Consider the following 10,496-nt stretch of genomic DNA (forward strand, 5'->3'; position numbering starts at 1 on the left):
CTTTCTTAGTCTTAATGGCTACGTGGACCTCGTCATCCCACCACCAAGTTTCTCTAGGGGCTAGGTGCAAACCCTTAGAAATCCCTAGTACTTTTTTAGCAACCTTCTGAATACAAGTCATCATCTCAATCCACATCTCGTTGGTATCTCCCTCAAAGTCTCACTTTCCTTGTAGAGCTACTTTATCGGTAAACGACTCTAAGCGAACTCCCTGTAGTCGCCCCCATCTTATCTTAGGGCAAACCTATTTTGCCTTCTTACGTTACCTTGTACCAAGGTACATATCCAAGACCACCAGTCTATGTTAAGAGGTTAAGCTCTCTCCGGGTATAACCTTACAATCCTTTCATAAAATTCTGTCAGACCTTCTAGTAAGGAAGAAATCTATTTGACTTGCATGTTGTCCACTCTTGTAGGTAACTAAATGTTCTTCTCTCTTTCTAAACAAGGTATTTGCAATGCACAAATCAAATGCTATCGCAAAGTCTAACACTGAGATCCCCTCTTCATTCCTCTCCCCAACTCCATATCCTCCATGAACCTCTTCATAGCCTCTACGATCTTTGCCTACATGTCTGTTAAGGTCACCTCCGCTAATAATTTTCTCTCCCTAGCCAAAACCTTGCGTTAAACTATCCATGTGTTCCCAGAATTGTATTTTGACACTCTCATCTAAACCTGCCTGGGGTGCGTACGCGCTAACTATGTTGATAACCTCGTTGTCTAGCACCAATTTGATAGATAAGATCCTCCCTCCAAACCTTTTAACATCCACTACATTGTTCTTAAGGTCTTTGTCCACAACTATGCCCACTCCACCTCTCCCGCTTTCGTCTCCCAAGTACCATAGTTTGAAGTCATCTAATGCCTTGCCTTTGTGACCCTTCCATCTTTTTTCTTGAATGCATGCAACATTAATCCTTCTTTTCCGCATAACATCTATCAGCTCCATACTCTTGCCCATCAAAGCTCCAATGTTCCAGGATGCAAATCTAATCCTATGCTTACGAACAAAATTAGTATTGAAAGACATGATATAAGAAAAGATAACCGGTAATCAAAACATATTAAAAAAATACAATAGGATCCATGCAAAAGTGATCTTGCTTAAAAATACGTTGAGGTAACGGCTGCAAATTTATTCTTGCTTAAAAATTTTGTGGGTTTTTCATTCCTTCTACACTCTACCACACGATGCCCAAACATGTTACAACCATAGCAATACCCATTGAACCTCTGAATCTGCCATGAGTTCCTATTGTAGCCATTTGACCTATGATGATTGACTGCAGTGAATCCATCCTTATCAACCTTCCTTTTATCTGAATTTTCAGAATTAGAGCCATTTTTTTTTCTTTTCTCCCCAACAAACCGAACTGGATTTTGTGTCGTGCCTTCTCCTTTGGTTTTCACACCACTAGAAACTCCTGCTTTCTCATACCCAAGACCAGATTTGTCATTACTGGGTCTTTGGACACTAAGTATCTCATCCAAGATAGTACTCACATGAATTTCATGATGATCTACCTCAGGTGTTTATACACTCACTTCTTTGCCTTTTGAACTTGACACTATAACTGTTGGAGTTGAGGTATCAGTTGCCCGATAGTCAGTCTTTTTCAACAATTCACATTCAGCTCTCAAAGTGACAATTTCTTCTTCAAGTCGGATGCATTCGTCAATCTTTGAAGATAAGCTAAAGCTTGCATCTTAATTGATCTCCTTGGTTTCTTCTATGCTAAGTGTCAATTGGCAGATCTTCTCACTTTCTTCTGCAAGTTAAGTCTCAAGGGTTTTTATCTTCTTTCTACTTTGAGTTTCTTCAAGGCGGTGTATAGTTCTGCTTAAAGATCATACTCATCTTCTGATTGCTTTTCTTCCTTATCTGATTTTTCTCCTTCCTCGTGTATATCATTGGTGGAGATAGCCATGAATAAAGTCTCATAGTCTTCATCATCAGACTCCTCATCCTCAGATGACTCATCTGTGGCAGTACTATCTTTGTGTGTAAACAAACTCTTCTTCTTGTAGGTATTTTTCTTCTTAGAAAATGACTTCTTTTTCTTGAAACTTGATTTCTTCACTTGTGGGACTTCATCATCTGATTCATCAGTTTTTCCCTTCTTTAGACACTTAAGAGGCAAAGTGCCCTATACCACCACAATTGAAGCACTTCAAGGGAAGTTTTCCCTTATATTTTCCTTTTCCACTCTTGAGCTTCCTTGCTAGGTATGCAATTAATTCATCTTCAGAGTCTTCATCACCACTTTCCTGCTTGATCTTGAGTTTCTTCATAGCTTTAAAAGCGGCCTCTTTCTCTGTGGGCTTGGTCTTCACCATTCTCCTCTCATAGGCAGTGAAAGAACGGTGTAACTCATCCAGAATCAACTCATTCAAGTCCTTGGACTCTTCAATGGCCGACACCTTTGGATTGTACATATCAGGTAGGATCGAAGTATCTTCTTAACTACCACTGCATCTTTGAGAGTTTCACCAAGTCCTCTGATTACATTCAAGGGTGTCAAAACCAAACCGAAACCGAAACCGAACCCGAAACCGAGCCGAATTAACCGAACCGAGCCGAACTGAATTAATTCGGTTTGGTTTTGGTTCTGGTATATGGTATTCTAATTCGGTTCAGTTCGGTTTCGGTTTGATGCCAAGACCCGTCAGTTTGAACCGAAACCGAACCGAATAAACCACTTAATCCAAAGCCATATATCTTTTAAATTTTTTGGTAACCATATCTAACCAAATGACTTTAAATATTTCACTTTCCTATGTTTTCATTGTTTTTTTTGGTAACTATCCAACGGAATGGAATTTATATGCCACTCTTCATAGGGGAAAATAAAAAACTCTATGAATTTTCTTTGTATTTTTTGTAACCATCTAACCTAATGACTTTTCATATTCCACTTTCCAGATTTTCTTTATTTCCCTTTCTCAATTTCCCTTTTCAACTCTTCAAGTGTGCAACCGAGTTAGAACCGTAACCCGAAACCGAATTGGAACTGTATTTGAAAACCGAAATAGAACCGTAATCGAACCGAACCGAGCAGGTTCGGATTCGGTTGGTGGTCCCAAAACCGACTCGGTTTTCGGTTCGGTTTCAGGTCACACCCTCAAGTCATGGAAGCGACCCGAGTACCCGAAACCGAACTGTTTGACACCCTTAATTACATTTATAACCTCATTCACTTTGCTCATGTAATGATCAATTGAATCTCCATCTGACATCTTCAGGCTTTCGAACTGTGCTCTAAAATATTGCAGCTTGGCTTCTTTGATTTTCTCATCACCTTCATGAATGCTTTGTAGCTTGTCCCAAACTTCCTTTGTAGTCTCACAACCCATAACTCTAGCAAACTCTGTATTGATTGACGCACTTAGTAGAGCGTTCTTGGTCTTCGAGTCATTCTCATACTTCCTCAGTTCAGTTGCATCTGTGATATCTAGTGTGGGGATTATGTAACCATTCTTCACTAACATCCAAACTCCATAACCAAGGGATTTCAAATACGTTTCCATCCTGATTCGCCAGAAAGAGTAGTTTGACCCATCAAACTGTAAAACCTTGTTGTTGCAGTGACCACTGTTGCCTTCGCCTGAAGGCATTGCAGTGTCCCTCAGTAATTATCCCGAAGTTGTTAAACTCTGTAACCGGGTAACCTGGTGTGCTCTGATACCACTTGTGAATCCCAAGTGCCACTGAGAGGGGGGTGAATCAGTGGATCGCAAAAATTTTTCTTCCAATCTCTAGTAGACAACTTACTGGCGACGCTTCACCTATTGCAATTCAAGATTGGCCGGGGCGGTCCCATAATTACCAATCATACACAAACACGTCCACCACACACCACAATGTGGTTAGGTCTACCAGACAGTGTCCCACCACTCTGCATAACAATCACTTCAAGTATACGCTGAAAATAAATAATGGTTGACACAGGATTTTTCATGGTTCGGTAGTGTGCCTACGTCCAAGGTGCAATACCCTAAATAGGGTTTCGCATTTTGCACTATACGCTACTCAAATTTAGTTGCAACTACAACCCAGGAACAACAATCCCTGCTTCAGTTTGTGCAACAACACAAACGAGGGCAACAACCCCTTCTCCAATCAAGCCCCAACTTGAATGGAGTTACAATCCATCAATTGAGAGTACAAGAATGTAAAACCCCCCAATACAAGACCCAACATTAGGGTTTTCACACAGTCTAGGGTTCCAACAACCAAGAACATCAAAAATAGGGTTTTACAGAATTAGATTACCTCTTACAAAGTAATCCCAGTAATCATGAAGCCTCTGATGCATAAAAATCATGTTTGTGTACACTCCACTGTTCAAACCATCTTCAATACGGAGTCATCGCGCATAAACTAGTGATTTCTTTGACTTTCCGTGCTTAGACGACGCTGAAACTGGTTCCAATGGCTTCCTCTCGAAAAAATACTCAATTTCAAAAAAAAGTTGGTCAAAAAAGCCTTTAAAACGAGAGAGATATGGCTAGTTAAAGTTTTGTTGTCAAAACCCTGATCGAGGGGGCTTTTAGAACTTTTTCAGAAGCGAACAGGGGCTTTTATGCAATAATTGAAAAAAAGCTGATTAAGTGAAGCGACAGTTCACCAAGGTCTGCTGCACGCGACCAATTATACACCGAACGCAAGATTCTTTTCCACCACAATTTGTGCTCTTAAGCACACCTTCATAGAAACACTTAAAATGGAATCTTCACATCTGGGCCGTCCATAACTGATCTCCCAACCAACCAGAGCTTACAAAATAGAATCTTACTCTTAAAACACACATTTTATACCCAAACAAATTGGAAAATGGCCTCTGTAACCACAGAAACGTGATTACATAACCTGTTGCAGCAAAATACAACAGAATACTCACAAAAAGCTCCAACTTTTCACAAAGATCTCCCATTTTGATTCTTTTTCGCACACTTCCACGGAAATCATTGTACCTTCTTCGTCCAAGCTCACAATGACATGATTCAAATTGCGTTGGAACCACGACTCGACGAACTAAATTTCTTGTGAAGATTTCTTTGCCCAGTTCGATCATTAAGGCTTCCAAAAATAGCTTCAAAGTGGACCCCACTGCACGATCCAATGAAATCGCAACTTTTGATGTACGAGGCCTTCACCTGCTGCTTCGAGCCTTTTGCCAAACACTTCTTAGGGACCCAATATACTGCTAATATACATCATCCATACTCGGATGCCACTGTAGCCCTGCCAAATGACCAAATTGCCCTTGACACTATGTAGAGGCCCGTTTGACCATTCCAACTATGCCAAATCGCCAGTAGCTACTACCACCACACCAATATGACTAAATATGTTGCCAACAATGACAATAACACTCCACACACTCCACTGGACCAACACTATTGCAGGCAAATGGTTTCCAATTTTCACATTTATTGGAGCTGTTATCAATGGAGCTTCGTTGTTTGGAGTATAGACTAATGACAAGCTTGTAGAGTATTTAAATGTGAAATCTCATTTACAAGGGTACTAATGTAATCATTTATCTCTGGTAGTTCACTTCAGAATTGCAAAATACTATGGTGTTTGTCTCTAAGTAAGGTTTTGCTAAATTTTTATTTTGAACTCATGCTTAAGGATTTGTTGGGAAGGTCGTGCTTGGTACGTTGGTCAAGTGCTCACTTGCTGAACGCTTGGTCACGGGTTCAAGGCTTGGAAAAAGGGGCAAGGCTGCATACATTGGACCCTCCCCAGACCCTGCTAAACATGGGAGCCTTGTACACTGCGTACGTCCGGATTAAGGATTTGTTGGACCTGATCTAGGTTATGTTTGTATGGTGTCTCTTGTCTTATGGAATATCCTCCTAAGTTGACCCTTCTCATGTTAAGGGATGAACTTAGAGCTTTTCTTATTTGATTTTAATTGGTGAATGGGTACATTTCGTGGAAGTTTTCCCTGGCACTTTTGAATGCTCTCTGTTCTATAAGTATATGGCCTTTGTAAAACACATAAAGAGTATTTACTATTTACCATGGAATTGTGTAGTTTTCAGATGACAATGGTATAAAAAACTTCATTTAGGGTTTTGATTTGGAGCAATCTATCCATTAATCCATCGTCTAATAAATAATAATCCAATTCAAAGAACAAAACGACACCTTTCTAAGAATACGCAGCAGTTTATTTTCTACGAAACAAGTAATCTGAGTTGGAAATTGGCAATCAGAGTCGGAAATCCGTAATCATAAGGTCAGATTCGTTCACTAATCGAAGAGTTTACCGGATCGGATAATATCCGGATATCCGATAAACTCCCAGATTTGGCTATGATAATAGTTTTTAAAATTCCGTCAGATATCGGATCGGATTAGGACATGTCATTCAGTAAACGGATTTGAATTCAGATAGTAGTGAATCCGAGCCGAATCCGATTCTTTTACAGCCCTACTAATCCTATCCTAAAACTGAAAAACAAAACAACTCTAGCTCTAAAACTGAAATAAAATTGAACTCAAACTCTACTCCTATTTGCTAACAATGACTCTAACAAGATAAAGATAAAAGATAAACAAATTATCTCTAATTAGTATCCCGGTTCCCTACGCCCATGGTACAAATTTCACGATATATCACCGATATATATTGAAATTTCGGTAATTTTGGTAGGGCCAAGACGAGATGCAAAGGCGAAATCAAAAAAGTCAAAATTTTGGTCGATATTTTGTACATTTCGGGACATTTCGGCGATATACCGAAATATCGCCGAAATGTTACAAAACAGGTCACGTGAGTCATTAAACCATGGTTATAAATACCATATTTCGCCAGCTAACGGTCCAAATATCGACCAAGAGCTAGGCAGAAGCTATTTTTGGGGTCTTTTCTTTCTTTTCTACTCTTCCAACTTTGAATTCTAAGGATCTTCCAACTTGTTCTTCATCTTCTTCGAAGGATCATTGCCAAAAACACGTCAGAAACACCTCCTAGCAAAATTGTGAAGGATTTTTCACTATTTAAAGTAATTCTTTTTTCTCTAAAACTAATTTTTTTGAAAATAGTATGTTCAATACATGTTGTATGGTGATGATATTAATATATGTTAGACACCGGAGGCCGATCTACAACCTCACGATGTCGAAATTTTTTTTCCATATGTATTTTTTTTTTTTTTTCTGGTTTTAAAATTTGATTTTCCTACAACTAAAATAGGAAAAAATTAGGGGTACTATAACTTAGATGGGGATGAATTAAATATATGTTACAAACCAATGGCCAATCTACGGCTTCACGGTGCCGAACTTATTTTTCTGCCCATAAATAATTATTTTTATTTTCGGAAATTAAGAAAAATATTTAAAAAATAAAAAAATAATAAATAAAGAAAAATATGAGTTTTCGGTTTGAAAAATAATGAAAAAATATGAAAGTAATTTCTACATGTTTTGAAATGCATTAGATTTATATTATGTTTAATAACTTTCGGTTCTGTTGTGTTAGGTAAATATTTATATTAAAATTATATATAAAAAATTGTTTTTAATTATGAGAAAAATATAAGGGTTAGGGGAAAAATATTAAATAGCTATACAATTGTTTTAGTATTCTAAAAGTCTCAATTGAAGTGCTTCTACATTAAGTTTTTAATTATTTGTTTTACTTGCATTGCAGTAAACAAGTATTATTATGGCAGATCGTGAAAGACAACGTGCGAAGGGCAAGCAAAAAGGTAGGGGAAAGTTGTCAACAGAGGGGGCAGAGGGAGCAAAGAGAACAGAGAGAACAGAGGCCAACCAGCCAGCATAAGGGTGACATTGCATGGTTACATGGCACTCCAATTGATGGGGATAAGAGAAAATCCTGATGTAACTATTGTTACATGCAGTTTTTGGGAGGTGGGTCCAGTAGACTTAAACAACAACTGACTGGAGGATCTAAAGATGTTGTAGGTTGCCATATGGTACCTGTGCAAGTAGCTAGGGAGATTGGTGAGAGTTTGAGGGGAAAGAAGAAGAGGAAGGCTGACAAGCAGAGAATAAGAGAACAACTTGAGGATACAGTGAGGAGTTCAATGGGAGGAGGAGGACAATACCATGATGATGATGACGAGGAGGAGGACATTGCAGTACCTGATGATATACAAACAGTAGAAGAGGCTAGGGACTTTCGATGGACTGTTTCAAGGAGTATAGTTAGTTTTCAAGATGATCAGCAGAGACAGAGAGTAGCGGGTAGTGGAGGAGCTGGCACATCTGGAGATTCTAGATCTTTCAATCCTTTTAAAAGATCACAAAGTGTGAAGGCAGCCCCAACACCTCTATCAGTACCAGTACCACTATCAGCATCAGATCCTAAACTACATAGGAAGAAAGGAAGCAGTCAACCAAGAATCAAAGGAGCATGGAAGGGGATGAAGGGGTTAGTTAAAGAGTTAATAGCTAAGTGGATGCTATACCATACCATCCCAGCAAACACTGCTCAAGGCCCCCATTATGATACCATGATTGATACAATTGCAGAGGCTGGCCCAGGGTTCAAGGGCCCCACCCTATATGAGGTAATGGATGTTTATCTACCTCAACAAAAGTCTGAGATTGATAAGTACATTAGGGAGATGAGGAGTATGTGGGAGACATATGGGGTGACTATAATACCAGATGGATGGACTGGGCCTACAAGAAAGTCCATCATCAATTTTATGGTTTATTGTGATGGGAGGACAGTTTTCTTCAAATCTGCGGATGCATCCAAAGAGATAAAGGATGCAAAATACATTTACAGATTGTTTAAAGAAGTGGTTGAAAAAGACGTGGGAGTTGAGAACGTTGTCCAGATTGTAACGAACAACGGAAGCAACTTCAAGCTGGCCGGTGAGAAGATGAACAACAGTAAGTATCGGCTCTTCTGGACTCCTTGGGCAGCCCATTGCATTGATTTAATGCTAAGATATAGGAAAGTTAAAGTTGGTGAAGGCTGTGATTGAAAGTGCAAGACAAGTCACCAACTTTGTATACAACCACTCCTTTGCACTCAATCTATTGAGGGAAAAATGTGGGGGTAACTTGGTTAGGCAGAGCATTTGCCACCAACTACATTGCCTTAAAAAGCATTGAGACAAAGAAGGTCGGGCTGAGAAGTATGTTTGCTTCTTATGAGTGGTTTGGATGGAAGGGTTCCAATACTGCAAGTGGGAGGGAAGCACAAGCAACCATGTCATCTGAGGACTTTTGGACAAAACTAAGCAAAGTGATGAAAGTTTTGGAGCCAGTAATTAAAGTTTTACATATTGCTGACTCCGCTCTCAAGGGCCCAACCATGCCAGTCCTATATGCTGCAATGGACTTGATGAAAGATAGTGTCTATAGTGTGGCTCCTCACAGTAGCAAGCACTTCTTGGATATCATCAATCCTCGTTGGGAGAATCAACTTATGCATCCACTACATAAGGTTGGTGAGTAAATTTGTTTATGTAACTAATTCATAGTATTACTATTTACTAATTACCTATGCATTTGACAATATCTCATTTCTATATATCAAATTTCAGCATACTACTTCAACCCCAAGTATCAATATAATAATAGGCATGGGTTGGAAACTCAACTTATTGATGCTGTGAAACAAGTAGTGAAGAAGTTGGAGCCAGATATTCAACTACAAGCTATTTGCAACAATGAGGTGAGTCTTAGAATTCATTTGGAATATAATTAGTAGGTAGTAATTACTAATTAGTAATAAGTACTTACTAATTTTCCACATGGGTGTAGATGAAGATATTTAGGGATGCATTAGGAAGTTTTGGAACCGATGCTACAATACAAGGTAGAGCACGCGGTGATGCTGATACTCAATTCAATATCTAATTCTTTTAAGTTTTAAATTACATATGTATTGAAAGTTGAAACTTGGAACAACATTTGGCACATGTCTTTTTTTGTTGTAAACTTGTAATGCAACTAAATGGTGGGTGTTGTATAGGGAATCGGCGGAGAATTTAAGAAGAATAGCAATCAAGGTCCTTGCCCAAACATGTTTCGCATCTGGCTGTGAGAGGAACTGCAGTACTTTTGCGCTCATCCACTCCAAGAGGCGCAACAGATTGGGATCTGAACGTCTATCTGACATGGTGTATGTGCACTACAACTTGAGGCTGAAAATGCAACACATACGCATGGGACATGAGGGACATAGGGCACTATTGACCTCGCCGACATCTTTCAAGTTGACTCAGACGATGAGGACCCTATTGTGGATTGGGTGAGAGATAGAGGTGAGCCAGTGTTGGATCAGGAGGGAGGTAGGCCCGACCCCGTGATAGCTTCTGACATTGGTGCTCATGTGGATGATTATATGGCTGACGAGGGTCAGATACATGCACGGGAAGCATCACCCATACTATTCCAGCCCACTGGTGGCAATGTTGCTGATGATGATGACTGGTCTAGGTCCCCAGGTAATGATGATGGTGGTGATGGTGATGGTGGTGATGGTGAT

At 39.5% G+C, this 10,496-nt stretch overlaps 1 pseudogene; it reads right to left on the reverse strand.

The window, feature by feature from the left end:
- Positions 1 to 262: 262 nt before the first annotated feature.
- On the reverse strand, positions 263 to 1,033 carry LOC122638946 (annotated as a pseudogene).
- Between the last annotated feature and the right edge of the window lie 9,463 nt (positions 1,034 to 10,496).

The sequence above is a fragment of the Telopea speciosissima genome, chromosome 9, assembly GCF_018873765.1.
Source record: "Telopea speciosissima isolate NSW1024214 ecotype Mountain lineage chromosome 9, Tspe_v1, whole genome shotgun sequence".
In the NCBI taxonomy this organism is placed as follows: domain Eukaryota; kingdom Viridiplantae; phylum Streptophyta; class Magnoliopsida; order Proteales; family Proteaceae; genus Telopea; species Telopea speciosissima.